The 15,177-nt window shown below is 40.3% G+C and overlaps 1 protein-coding gene across 1 annotated transcript in view; it reads right to left on the bottom strand.

Annotated features, from left to right (window-relative positions):
• KHDRBS2 (KH RNA binding domain containing, signal transduction associated 2) overlaps nt 1–15,177 on the bottom strand; it is a 510,624-nt gene that overhangs the window by 1,351 nt on the left and 494,096 nt on the right. Inside the window, exons 13-15 of the mRNA XM_084812352.1 lie at nt 13,904–14,008; nt 2,562–2,701; nt 621–674 (exon numbers count right to left, since the gene is read on the bottom strand). The gene's annotated coding sequence lies outside the window, so the exon portion shown is untranslated. The remainder of the gene's footprint in view (nt 1–620; nt 675–2,561; nt 2,702–13,903; nt 14,009–15,177) is intronic.

Genomic DNA, 15,177 nt, shown 5'->3' on the forward strand with positions numbered 1-15,177 from the left:
GTCCAGAGTCAATGTGACTGGCTTGCTCTGTCATGGATGATGATGATAATGATGATGGTGATAACAATAATTAGTTCATTGAGTGGCTAAAACTGTGTAAGTCTTGAAGATGCACTAATAAACCATTAATTGGATCATCAATAACTCCCTGGTCCACCTCATTGGCTGCCACTGCTTGTGTCACATCCAGCATTTTGTGTTAGTAAAAGTTACTGGGGGGACGGGGAGAGGCAGCTGCATACATTGGTCATTGTGTGTAGTTCCAGCCCTCATATTATTGTAAAGAAATGACTCTTAATGATTTGAGTAATAACTCTGGTAGAATTTTTTCCAGAGCTTTCCAAATGTCACAGTCCCCAGTACAGTAAAATGCACGAAAAACTACCAGGTACATCCACTTTTATCTGTGAGAGTTGCTAAAAGCTATATATTATTTCAGATTACATAGCAAGAGGTGACTGCTTCAGCCTTTATGACATTGTGAAAGGGTTGCCTGGTTGCTTTAATCACCTGTTCTAATAATCCTATAGATTTTTCTTAATGACACTTTTTTTGGGAGCAAGCACTATGATATCCCTAAGTAAAAGGATTAACGCAGCTGCTTTCATAATAGTACTTACCAACTTTGGCATTTCTTAATGTCAGGAAGATTTTTAATCTGAATATTCTGAACTCTGATAAAAAAAATTGGGGGAAAATACATGGTCATACTGTATATTAGGTAATGTCTCCCCTCAATAATCAGCATTTTTTTAATGCCCTGCTCTTAAAACTGTTAAAGGCCAAACCCAGTGGACTGGATCTAAAGTTAAGTGTGCCTAATGGGATTAGTGGAAACTGACTTCCTCACCCCCTCCTTCCCAAGATAGCCCCTCAGCTCCCCAAAAATGCTCCCCAAAGGGTCAAGAGCTCTTGCTGAATGGGGTAGGCTGTGGCACCAGTGGCTGAGGTGGAGGTACCTTTCACAACTGGAGTGGGGATTGCATTGCTTTGCCAACTGCTCTTGAAAGTTTTCAGAATGGAGAAAGCAGTCAACTAACTCTGGATCCAGCCCAGCATAATTAGTTTGAGCCTACACTTACCTGTGCAGATCCTCTCTAGGCAAGATGGGAACATGTGATTTGCATGATCTTCTGCCTCCCCATTTTAGTGGTGAGGGTCATGCAAATCATTCACTCATATTTCCTACATCATAGAACTACAAAGGGCTTCTGTGATTCTTTTTGCCCTTCAAAACCAGCTCTCAGTGTCTCCCTGGAAGCTGCTTGCAGAACTCAGGAGAATGTGGTAGCAATATGGCTTCCAATACAGCTGAATAAAATGGAGAGGGGATGCGGGAGAAGAACCATGCACAGAAGTGTTTATGTGCTTGGTTAAGCTTCTCTTTGGATGCTGGCCAGATATGATAAAACATCCCATTGTTAAGATCTATGACACAATCAATGCATACTAGTGAGGTGTTCAGCTCTGTTCTCCTACTAGCAGCTCCCTTGCATTGCTTTGCCAACTGCTCTTGAAAGTTTTCAGAATGGAGAAAGCAGATTGTGATGCTGTGTTCAGGGTCTGTTCTTAGGATTTTTTTTTTTTTTTAAGTCTTACTTGGCATTCAAAGCTAATCGCATGGATTATGGCCATTGCCGTATCTGTGACATCATAGATAATTTTCTGGTGTTGCCTTGTCTATCAATGCTAATAGATACAGAAATATTCCATGATCCAAACCAAAATGATGTGAAATGTCTTTCTTGATTCCCTCAGTACACCATATGGCAGTGCTTCCCTGTACTATGCGCATATTCGCCCTGTTACCCAAATGCTTATTATTTGAATAGTTCAGATGTCCCCCAAACCAGTTCATAAGCCTTCCTGGGAATCTGTTGAAGGGTAGGATGTAAGTCAAATATGCAAAAATAAATGAATATGGCAGCTGAGACCAAATTGTGTAGGACAATGAAAGAATAATCTGTATTACTTTTAACTGATATTTTGGACATATTTATCAACAACACATTTCTTTTGTCTACATATAACTGGAAAATAATCTATATTCCAAGAAGTTAATCTATATTCATGAAAGTGGTAGCCAGGACAGGAGGTGGGAGAGGGACATTTTGTTTTTGGTTTTGTGCTACTATCTGATTGCAGTGGGAGGGAAATTGACTACGCCACCTCCAGGGCTTGTGTAGTTTTGGTCCCATGGGCATGTCAGGAGAACAAGGGGGCCTTGGATCATCTGGATCCAAGCCAGCCCCCAACATGCCCACGGAACAGCCCCTTTGGGACCCAAACACTCGTGGGACTTCTGCCATCATGACATGTGTGTACCTGTGGAGCTTTCCACATGTGTATCGGGGTCCTGAGGTGGCAAGTGCCAACCCACCAATGTGCCTCCCTCTCTGCCAGCAGAGCAGCACTTTTGCTGTATCTTTTTGCCCCTGTGATGGCCTCAGAGGGAGCTTTGAATTTCTCCCTCAGTTAACCTTAATTGTCCTAAGGTGAATATAAAGTAAAAGTAGTATTTTTACCAATTTTAAGCAAGCACTTAATATGCCTGAACAAACCTGATAACAACTTGTGTTTTTCAGGATGAACATCTTGAATCCGCCTTGGTATCCAGTGATAAATACAAAAATGGCTTGGGAACAGGGTAGCGTGTCCGCTCCTTCCATCTTTATCCACTGAAATTTTCCTTCTGTGTCTCCTAGAAAGAAAGAAAGCCTGGAAATTAATCTACATTCCTCCACAACAGCTTCAAATGTTACTATGTCCTATTTAAGCATTAACGTTCAGTTTCAAATATTACTTTTACCTATTATTAATGTGGATGTTACGAAAAATGACGTTTGTCATGATGCCTGAATGGCAGTGCAGACATGTCCTTTATTCCTGTTAAAAGTGTCAGAAGGCAGATGTGGTTAATCAGCTTCCTGATGTGTGTTCTTGTACAGAAAAAAGCCACTCATTAGTCTAGCCACTCACTACCTATAGTATTTTGTTTTATTTTTCTAGGCACCAAAGTTAAAGAGATATATTGCAAAGTTGGGAATGATTTGGAGGAAAGCTACTGAGATGACAGAGGGACTCAAAGACAAATTGTATGAAGAGAATGTGACAGAATTGGCTATATTTACTGCACGAAAATATGATTTAAAAGATATGTTATAACAATATTGAAAGACAGGGAACAGAGATATTTAGGAATAGCTATGTTTTTAGATTTGAAGAAACATAACAGCGCAAACCTGATTATAATGTTGAGAAATGATTATGCCTCGTCATCAGTGGAAGCAATTACATTATGAACTGAGTAACGTATGAACTCTGGCACTGGTCAAATGTCATTATCCATGTTAATGCAAATGATCATGAAAGAGAATTATCATCCTAGATTCTCTTGATTCTGTGCTTCTGTACTTATTCTTATCTGCCTACAAAGAGGCATGGACTCATCAAGATGGATTCAAAGACCAAGGCCCTGTCTTCACGACAAGGGAAGGAGAAGGGAGGAGTGGCTCACCTGCATTTTTGTAGGAGCTGCTTTTGGTCTGAGCAGGGTTCAACGAAGGTGCACCATTCTAAGTGGCTTCACATAACTTACTTCTAGGTGGGGGGGAGTTGGAGTGAACATCATCTGAGTGGCAGGGGCTGCTCAACCAATAAGAGAGTCTTCCCCTCCCTCCAGATTCCGCAAGGAAGGTGCCAAGTAGCTACTTCCCCTTGTGCGCATTTTTAAGACAAGCCTCCCAACGAGCCCCCTTTGTAGCCTGTTGTGCTTGATTGCGGTAATGGGGGGGGGGGAAGAAACATTCCTGATGTGCGCATTTGTAAGCCAAGCTTCCCAACAAGCCCCAAGCCTCATTGAACAATGGGTGTTACTTCTGAGTAGACACTATTTGGGTTGTCTTGGGAAACACTGGGACGGGAGACAGGAAACACCCCTTGACCGGGGTCAGGGTGAAAGGCACACCCCTGGGCAAAGCTAGCATACCCGAAGTCAATGCAGGGGTTGGGGCACACAGCAGCTATACCGGGGAGAACCTGAGTTACATAAAAGAATGGGACTTCAAGCAGTCTCAGAAAATCTGGCTTTTCCCTGATAAGCTCTGGGGTGGCTGCTGGATGGCCAAGATGTCATGTATCCCTAATGACCTCAATGCACAGCCAGCTCAGAGTAAATTGCTGGTGGAAACACCCCCCAAGTCATCATCAGCTATTATCTGTGATGGCTACATGGAAACATTCAAAGGCAGTATGGCACTGAATACCAGTTGCTGAGGAGCAACACTGGTGGAGGACTGTTGCCAAGTCTTGCAGGCTTCCAAGAGGCATCTGGCCACTGTGGTAAACAGGATGCTAGACTACATGGAAAGTTGCTGTGAACCAGGAGGGCACTTCTTATGTTCTGTTGCTGTTGCTGCTGCTGTTTGTTTTGGGCATGCAAAAAGGAATGTTCAAATCATATATCTTAGGGTAGAAGGGCTAGATGCATTGAATACCATAGAATCATAGAATAGTAGGGTCGGAAGGGGCCTAGAAGACCATCGAGTCCAACCCCCTGCTCAGTGCAGGAATCTAAGTCAAAGCATCCCTGACAGGTGGCTGTCCAGCCTCGTCTTGAATGCCTCCAGTGTGGGAGAGCCACTACCTCCCTACCTATGATCGCAATCCATGCATTAATATTTGTACAGAAAATAGGATTTTTTTTTCCTATTGATGCTCTGACTTGGATTCCTGCATTGAGCAGGGGGTTGGACTCGATGGCCTTGTAGGCCCCTTCCAACCCTACTATTCTATGATTCTATGAATATGTGGAGCCATATTCTATGAATATGTGGAGCCATCCTTCCTTCTACATTTATGCCTGCATAACTATCACAAACAGTTTCTTCAGACCTACTATAAAACCAGCCAGTCATATAATGAAGCCATATGGCTCTTTCTTGGATAGTAATGCAACTGCAGCCACTTAGTACATTTGCAAAGCATTATGTAGGAGATGTGTGAACACATTCTCACAATAACAACAGATCTAGGCAACATCCATCCTCCTTCTTTTTGGCCTAATCTCATTCATTTTTGTGTGTGTGGTTAGTTTCATATTCTGAACGAGGGGAAGGGGGGAAAAACAAATATATGGCAAATTGATTCTACAATAAAGGAAAGGAGAGGAAAAAAAAGAAAGCAGGATTGAATATTCAAGACATCTCAGTTGTACAAAGCTAATGAGGTGACTTTTCATATTTCCAAACCAGAATAGATTTAACATTTCTAAAATTTACAATTTCACCTTTGGGGAATAAACACAAATAACAGGGAAGTTATGATAGATGCACGAAACCAAATATTCAAATGTGTCTGATTTAGGATATGGCTTTTGATTCAACTGGAGCAGCTTAAGTTACTTCAAGAGCAAAGTCAACAGTCACCTTTTAAAATGAGAAGAAAATATAAACTAAAAAGTATTCATTTTCTACTGGTTTGTGATACTCATTTATCATTTACACCTCAATTTGAAATCATTTGATTTTCAGATAGATCTTGGAAATGTTGAAGCCAGTTGGAAACTAATACCAGGGGCTTGCATGGTGCTTAATATTTCCAACATTCTCATTCGAAATCTAATGTAGGAAAAGTAATATATGGCTTACAGAATTGAGGTCTAAAGGTCTACTACAAACTACTAGCTTTTCTGATTTTATTTTATTTTATTTGTTAATCCAAACGCGTGTGTTTCTTATTTCTTTAAAGCTAATATGGGGGATTATGGCTCAACTGGATGCAAATTGCTTAGAAATTCTCATGTACATATGAAAAGCTCATCCTAAAATTATTTTACTCTTTGTTTTATAGGTATTTGGAAGATGTATGCCATTTTCAGGGAATCTGCAGGGAATGGAGAATGTATAAAAACAATTAAAGTTCTCAACATCTCTCATTTATTAAACTTTAATTCACAAAGGCCAATATTACTGTGCAAAGAGCCACCATAGGATGTTTACATGACTAGATCGTTTAAATGGTCAGAATCAAGCTTCGTCCTATGATATCTCCCACACACACAATAAAAAGGGCCCGAGGAAGAACAATATTTAATGGATTATGTGCAATGCCTTTTATAAAAGTGTTTTCACAAAATATATTTTATGGGATGGAGACAACCCTGCAAAGTATTCTAGAAATGTGATTAATCTAGAAATAGGGAGGATAAAATATTGGGCTCATTCAATCCATCGGAATCAGGATTATAAATAATTAGAAATCCATGTGAAAAAATAGGACAGGAGTAGAGTTAATGGAGTTAGTGGTTTTTAAAGCTGGTGGTAAGACTCTCTAAGGTAATATAATCAATTGTTAGCCACAAATCCTTTGCTCCCTTTTATCGTCCCTGGCAGTTTCTGTGCATGTATTGACTCTCCTTTCACCCTGTTATAATTTTTTACCTTATAAAATACCTTGAGGAGACTTTGCCTCAAAATGTGGTATAAAAGTATTTTGAAAAGTAATTAATACGTTGATCTCTGAATCAGTGACAGGTGAGAAACAGTGCTGGAGCTCAATGGAGCAACTTTCCATTTTTGTGCAGGGGTTCTTGGTGGTTTCAGGGACAGGTGAGACAGATGCAATAAACAACAGAGCAGAAATAATCCTTAACAATATGTACCATCTGAAATTTTGGACTCTTGAAAAGGTCATGAGATCTGGTATACAATTAGAAGCAAAGTTAAGGGGAATGATATAATGAAGAACTCACTTGGGCTCCTTTATTGTAACTTCTGTTTTGATTTCTTGACTGGTTTGTTCATTTGTTTGGAAATGTGTTTTGTGTAAGTACTATGCCATTGCGTTGTTACTGTTTGTTTGTGCATTGGGTTAGGATCAATGTGTTTAACTTCACTAGCAGTTAGGAGCATTCAGTTAGGAGCACAAAAGGTTAATTGAACCAGTCTGCGCAAGCAGCTGATGAAGTTAACAGCTGTGATAGGCATTTTTGTTTCAGTATAAATTCACCAAACACCTTTAGGAAGACTGATTACTCACCCATAGCCTTGGAACTATATCAGGAAAGTGGTGGAAAAATATATTTTATGCATTTTTCATTTACATTGCTTAATTCACGCTAACGTTTTTTGATGCTCATATTATTAAGCAATTGGTGAGTCTTAGGATCAGTTGGACGCTGGGCAACAGATAAATTGTATGATGCTAATTATTATTGTCTGTGAACTGCCAGTTTACCTAGGATGAATGTACTTTTACATTGCATGGAAGGATTTATCTAGCACTTCAATCAAAGATATATTCACTAGAGTTTAGGCCAAGTGGTGAATATTGGTTGCCTCCTCAAACTATTATCTTTTTGATATTTTGCCAGTGCTGAATTTGATATGTTAAATTTTTGCTTTGTAGTTCTTGTAGGTCACTGATGAAGACTGATGTTGAAACATGTTTGGCCTATTATGTTATAGCTTTTAAGTTTTATGTATTCGGGTTTTAATTTTTTATATATGGAGATATGTCTCATTGCTGTATTGTAACATTTGTATTTATTTGTATTAAACAATATTGTTTGGAGGTATACATTTTTCTTAACATTGGCTTTTGTTCAGGGAGTGAGAAAACATGCCATAGTCAGCCCTACTCCATGCTTTCCTCATTGATCCACCTGTTCCTGAGCATGACCAAACTCGGTGGTCCAAGCCAAGCAGTCTGAAGTTGGCTCCTTGATACTCCTTGACACTTTTAATTTTAAAAGGTTATTTCCCCCTTCCACACTTCCTGAATAGTTTGCTTGTTTGGATTCTTGTTTGGCTTTCCCAGAAAGACTCTTGACTAGCCTTTTTTCTTCAGTTTTGCTGCTCAGGAATTAATTGGGATGATCTAGATTTTACAGGGAAATGCAGATACAGTTTATGTTTAGGACACTGTTCAGTTGACTGGCCAGATATTGTCCAATTGCTTGGTCATTTGACTGCCTTTTATTTGACAAATCTTGACTTTCATGAAGTCAAGAATGTCTCATAAAAGGGGCAGTCTATCTTTTTTATTGCGTTATGTTATAGCAATGAGTGAGGGCCACTTGTTCCCCAGTCCTACAGCAATCAAGTTTCTGCATACACACCCTCCCCTACGATGCTCTCCAAAGAAAGTCTGCCTTCCCATCTTCCAATTAAACCACATTGACTACCTTCTCCTGCTGGTCATTTGCTTAACTGGTGGCATCTCTGAACACTGAACAGGAGCACAGGGATCAGGAGCAGCATCATGAAGCAAATGTCATAGATCTAGCCAGAATTTTATATGATGGGTGTGGCAGCATTTGTACTGTGAATGCTTCATACCATGCATGCAAAGACATGAACATTTCGCTAAACCATACAGTATTGCCCCTTAATAAAAAGATTCTCCCCTCTCACTGCAGCCATGTAAGACAAACTGCAATATTCAGTAGTTCTTCTGGAGAAGCTTTTCAGGAGGTACTGGAGACTGCTGTGGGGAGTAGAAGAACGGAAATATCCATGGTGTGAATTCGCTTTCTGCTAGGGATGTACGAAAGTCACTTACCTTTTAACGAAATTGATTCGCGGTGGGGGGGGAGGCGCTCCGTCCCTCCCCCCGAAATTCTGGCCGGGGGGGAGGTGCTCCGTCCCTCCCCCCTGAAATTCTGGCTGGGGGGGAGGCACTCTGTCCCTCCCCCCCCGAATCCTGGCCGGCCGGGTCCGCAAATGGCGGCAGCCATAGCCGCCGCCATTTGTGTCCCTGCAGTCAGCCATGACAGGCTATGTTAATGTTTACTTAGCCTAACACGGCTGACTTAAAAGAAAAAAAAAGCGCGTACGCAAATGGCGGCGCCCATGGGCGCCGCCATTTGCATTCTTTATTTTGACACGTCTTAGTCTACGTAAACATTTACGTTGACTAAGACCGCGAAAATAAGGGGAACGCAAATAGCGTAGACGCTACGCTATTTGCGTTCCCCTTATTTTCACCGTCTTAGTCTACGTAAATGTTTACGTAGACTAAGACGTGTCAAAATAAGGAACGCAAATGGTGGCGCCCGTGGGCGCCGCCATTTGTGTACGCGCGTGTTTTTTTTTCTTTGAAATCAGCCGTGATAGGCTACGTAAAGATTTACGTAGCCTATCACAGTATTTTTTAAAAATCTAGCCGTGATAGGCTACGTAAATCTTTACGTAGCCTATCACTTTTTTTTTTTTTTTAAACTGGAAATGGCGGCGGCGGCGGCCAGTTGGAAGACCGGCCGCCGCCGCCTCCGCACAGCCGCCACACCGCCGCCAGAGCCGCCGCCAGGAAGATTTGCCCAAGGTAAGTTCCGTCCCGGGGGGGGGCAGGGGGGCAGACTGTTTCACCACCGATTTCGGGGGGCCAAATGCGCTGGCATTTGGCCTCCCCGAGATTCGTGGTGAAATTCTCTGACATCCCTACTTTCTGCTTGTTCAGTGTTGGATTTCACCCCCATAACAATATTTTCACTAGGGACAGGCGATTCTGTCAGTTTTGGTTTCTCACAGTTTCTCATTTTTCTAATCTTAAATTGGTTTGTCCCAGAATCAGAGGATATTTTTTTACATTTTCCTGAAAATTTGTACATATGCTGGGACACAATTCTCCTCTAATTCATGAATTTTGTATGCCATTTTGCCTAATATACTCATTTGTTTGCAAATAATGTTCCCAATAGAATGCATTTTGCATGCTGTTTTCAGTAATATATGCATTTTACGTGCACTTTCCTCTGATATATACACTCGTCTATGCATTTTTTATTGGAGAACTCTATTGCAAAATTCAGAGAAAAGCAAATTTTGAAGAATAACTGAATTTTAATTCAGTTTAAATTTTAATTCAGTCCTCATTTGAAATGGTAAAATTATGAAAGTTCACATTAAAATGCAAACTGAACAAAATTCTCTCCCATCCCTAATTTTATACAGTTATTTTCCAAAGCCAAAATATATCTACGTAAATGTTTGCTAGCTGGACATGGAGGATTCAGGTCTTATACCAGGAAGCCCTTGATCATTGAAATTATAAGATTATTATAGTGATATCAAAATAGATATTTCTTTTTGTTATTTTCTTGTTCTGAAGACCTAATGGCCTCCAAAGCTTGGATAACTGCCACTGTTTAGGTTTGTTCACTGGACAGCTTTGACGAGAACATCTGTGGTGCTTTGCAGGAGTAACAGCCTGAAAGTAATTACTCTGATACGGATTTCAGAACAGATAATAAGTCATTCCCAAGTTGTCTGGTTAAGTAAAGAGGCAAAAAGTTTTCTGGCAGGGTTGCATTTGCTAAAAAAACTTGATCAGGCTGTGGGATGTAAATTCCACAGAAATAGCTGAGGGAGTGATGATTGGAACTCTTGAGAAAACTGGGGGAGTAATTTATTCTTTAAGTGTAAGAAAGTCTGCAGTAAAGTGATGCACTGCTAAGTAAAATGCACATTATTGGGTATCACTAATCAACTCTCCCACCCACACCCTTTACAAATGTTTTTACAAAATCTTCTGTGGACAGAAGTATAGGAGCAGCAAAGCCAGGCCAAAAGCAGTGTGCAAAACATTGTTTCTGATTTGGCACATGCTCCTTGTGCTCTGCATGCAGAAGGTCCCAGGTTCAATCCCTGGCATTTCCAAGTAGGGCTGGGAAAAAACCCTCCCTGAAACACTGGAGAGATGCTGCCAGTCAGTGTAGGCAATACTGATAATGGATGGAGTAATGGTGTGACTCGGTATAAGGCAGCTTCCTGTATCTCATTAAAAATATTTATGATATTTTAGAGCTTTTCTATATGAAGCATTTATTATGCACTCATCATTCTTGCTTTTTTGCGGCTCCTTTAGACAATGCTGCAACCCTCCAGTTTCACTTCAGTTTTTGAAGAGCACTTTCCCATTTTTTTCAGAACCCCCAAAATGCAGTATTATTTCTGAAAGCAAAACAAAATGCATATTCCCACTTGTGTAATTATGTTATTCCTCTACGCCACAGCACCACCTGCAGGTTATGTAGTGGTAAAGCAGGAAAGGAAAAGCTGTTTATGTAGAGCTTGGGTCTCAATCCTGCAACAAAATCAAAAGTCGATACAGCAGATTAATAGTCTTGCGTAGAAAAGCTCTTAGTGTAAATTTATCTGGATCATTTTGGTGTATTGTTTTGGTTTGTGTATGGTTGTTTGATGCCTTGAATATTCCTGTAAAAAGGTGGGATCGATATGTTGAAAATAAATAATAAACAACAAAATAATTAAAAAGTGACGTGAGAAAGACTTGTGTGCCACTTCCAACCTGGCATACTGCAGGGCTGGCCCAAGACATTTTGCTGCTGGTGGTTAAGGACAAGATGGCATTCCCTCCCTGGTCCACATACAGAAGCTGACAGGAGTAGTAGTTGAATCTTACTTGAACTCTGGTGATGGGATAGTGTCCTCCACCACACTTGAGGCAGTAGGTTAGTTTAAGGGGCCCAGGACAGGTTGTGTTTTACACCCAGCTCCAACAGAGGGGAACAGCTAGAGAGTTCATGAAAAACAGTCAGGAGGCTGCCACCATTGCACCTAGTATCTGCCTCCTGAGGCAGTTGCCTCACTCTGCCTAATGGTAGAACCTGCTCGTGTATAGGGGGGAAATAGAAACCAGAAGAAATTAGGGAAGTGTGACATGTGGTCCAACCATACATTATCCTTGATCTAATTTACTCATGAAAGTAGACCTTGGTGTGTGTGTGTGTGTGTGTGTGTGTGTGTGATCTTTTGTAGTCAAAGCACATAACATCAACATATTGATTTATGTATTTGAAAAAAATCTATACTATTCAATTAAGCTTGTTCAGGGTGGTTTACAATGATAAAATAGCTATGCTCAATAACACAGTTAACAACAGACAAAGGCAGCACTGAAAACAATCATAGCAGAAATAGAATGTGCAGAGGTTAAAACCCAGGTGAAATAAAGGGGTTTTACCAGGCATCTAAAAAACATTGACATAGGTGTCAGGGGGAGCCCCCTGGGGAGAAAGTTCCACAAGTGGGGAGCCACAACCTCCCCACTTGTGGAAGACCCTGTCCTCAGTTGCTCCCCATGTCACTTCAGCTGGTGGGGACACCTAGAGGAGAGTGGGGAAGATCTTAGCATATGGTGGGAGAAGAAGTTCCCGAAGATATCCATGTCCCAGGCTGTACAGAGATTTAAAGGTAAGCAGAAGCACTTCGAATTCTGTGCTCAGAAATGGACCGGAAGCCGGTGTAGCTCTTCAAGAAATGGTGGGATGTGTTCCCCATGGCTGGTTCCAGCTGGCAGCCAAGTGGCTGTGTTTTGGATTAACTGTATTTTGGGCCAGTCTTCAAAGGCAGCCCCATGTTCAGTGGATTGCATTTGTCTAACCTGGAGGTTACCAGAGCACGGATAATTATAGCCAAGTTACAGGCTATCATTAGCACCTATGAAGGGACAAGTAGCTGAGAACAGCCATCTGTTCTTCCTCTATTCATTAAGCTAAGGTGTCCTTTTTGTTTGGCTTTCCATAGTTCATTTATATACAACACTGGTACAAACTATGGCAGGACAAGGCACTAGCCCAGTATAAGCAGCATCTCAGTGTGCAATTATAGGAATGCTACAACTTGTATTGAAATAGTGCAAGTCATGTTTTAGAATGCAGATTCTTTCATGCAATAGTCACTGGGTTGGATCCAGACTTAGTCATACTTAAAGAAGACCGACTGAAGTCACTTAAATTAAAATTTTAACTTTTTTTTTTTTTTTAGCATTTGATTTCTGTCTATTCCATTCACTTGTGTAGGTACTGTCCAAGGGAGACTGACCCCTTGGTTGCATAGCTGACACTATTATGGTCTCCTAATAGTGATGCCAAAGTAAATAAAGGGACAGTGTTTGTTGCAAAGCTTTATACTTTAATCTCTGCATCTTGGGTCAGGAGCTCATGCAAAGATCTCTCTATCCTCCTTTGATAGAATTCTTGTTTTCCAGGATCAGTTGTGTCTTACTGAAAATGGAGTGGTGAGGTTTTATCTGAGAGCTGCAGATAGTCCCCAAGAGGTGTTCTGAGTTCTTTGCTCCTCTACCGTAGTAGATCTGCCCTGGATACCAATCTGACTGCATCCATTTATTTTTTTGCCACTGGGCTGATATTGCAGAGACTGAAATGTAAGGGGTTTGTGTTCATGGTAAACTGGCATTGTATGGTTGGGGTGTATTCTGGATAGTAGTTGAAGACAGGGCTGTAGATGTAGTTGTCATTGTCAGCTGTTTTCTGATGGGATTGGCTTTTTTTATGGCTATCACATCAATACACTGTCATGTCAGAAAGCTCACGAGTATCTGATTTAACTGTGCACAAATCCTCTCCCCTCAACCTTTGGAACCTTGGAAGCAAGCTACTTGGAGAACATGTAACATGTAATTAGCCCCTAGGCAATACTGATAGTCACTGCTAAGCTTTCATGGATGAATGAAAGTTGTCCTAACTCAAAGTTCATTACACATACCTTGTAGATACACACGGTATGGAGTGAGCATGCACTATTATTTATCCCTGGCTGACGTTTTCCTAAAATTTGGATGCCTCATATTACAAATGGGAATCTTTCCTCCAAGCTGAGGCTACAAAAATGCACTTTTGTGGCAGTCAACCTTCATGAACACCAGCATTCCACTGACACTCTGGTATATTTTGGGAGACCTATGTGCAATTATTGTGAATATATCTTCTGCTAATTTTATCATCTAGAGTGGCAATTTATTCCTCCATGTCTAGCTCTCAGGGAAGTTTAGAAGAAATATAGAAGTTGTCAGCACATAAGAGTCAATACATTACTGCTGTACTGCAGCCATTTATAATGAAACCAAAATGAGCACTCACTTGTTTGGCATTAATTTAATGTCCCACTTAGCTCCTATCAGATGCAAATAGCTGCTTCATCCGTTTAAAGGTTTCTGAGCGTGCATATAATGAAGTGCTTTGTACCTGTCAAGTAAGCAGAATTCATAACTGAAATCAGAAATGGATGAGAAAATTCACCGTCCTTGTTAAAAAAGAAATTGAAACCTCAGACATGGCAATGTCAAATTTATACCGCGTGTTAGTTTTCTCTTGCAAGTTTCACCTATATTACCCTCTGGGCAGAGCTTTCCAGTACAGGATGTCCATGGATACATATAAATGTACCAAATGCCTTTCTAAAAGCAAAGTCAGCAGGTGGCAAAGGTAACAGCTGCAGTTGTCAAACATTCTCAAAACAAAATAAATTGGGCAGCCAACCTCTTGTATTTAAGTCAATTTTATATCCTGCATTTCAGAAAAACACACAACGACATTGTTTAATTTTAAGCAGTGTTCTAGTTATGATCAGTCTCCCTGGAGAAAGATTTTTATGTGTATAAATGGAGATAATGACTATCATTAGTCACTGCCATTAGCATAAAGCATTAGAAACTCTATGCCATTCATAACAGACTGTGACATGACAGTAAAAATATTACTTCCCATCACTTGTGTATGCTTTTTGACTACAGCTGGTTGCTATTTTATACAGCTAAACTGATATCAAAAGGGTGGTAAGAGTGGTATTTAATAGCACGTTCATCATCACGTCTAATTGTTTTCCACCACAGGGTATGAAGCTTTATGTTCTCTATCAACCAAAAACAAACAGCCATCCTGCTTAATGGCTGCTCAATTAATGTTTATGGTGCTACTTTTATACCCTGAGTTATTTGACAAATAAACTCCAAGAAGCAATTTAAGAACCTCTGAAGCTTAATGATAACCCAACTGATATTTAAAGAAACGACAAACAAAAATTCTTAAAGTATTCCTATCTTGTAGAATCCCAGTGAGATTCAGGGTCCCTCTTTCTACATCTCTTTATTAATTTTCAAAGTGAAAGCAGATCTATGGAGACAAATGGTGTCTGTCTCTCTTCCTGTTGTTGTTGCTGTTGTTATTGTTATTATTGTTGTTGTTGTTATTATTATTATTTCAATTTATGAATCGCCCTATAGCCAAGGCTCTCAGGGTAACATACATACTAAAAGCAAATATAATAAAACAGTGATAAAAATAGTGAGACATTAAAAAATGTGTGTGTGTTTTTAAAAGCTTTAAAAGCAGCAACAATAGTTTAAAATAATTTA

Source organism: Heloderma suspectum, chromosome 1 (genome assembly GCF_057233095.1).
Source record: "Heloderma suspectum isolate Gila_16-S chromosome 1, 16-S_ref, whole genome shotgun sequence".
NCBI classification, from domain to species: Eukaryota; Metazoa; Chordata; class Lepidosauria; order Squamata; family Helodermatidae; genus Heloderma; species Heloderma suspectum.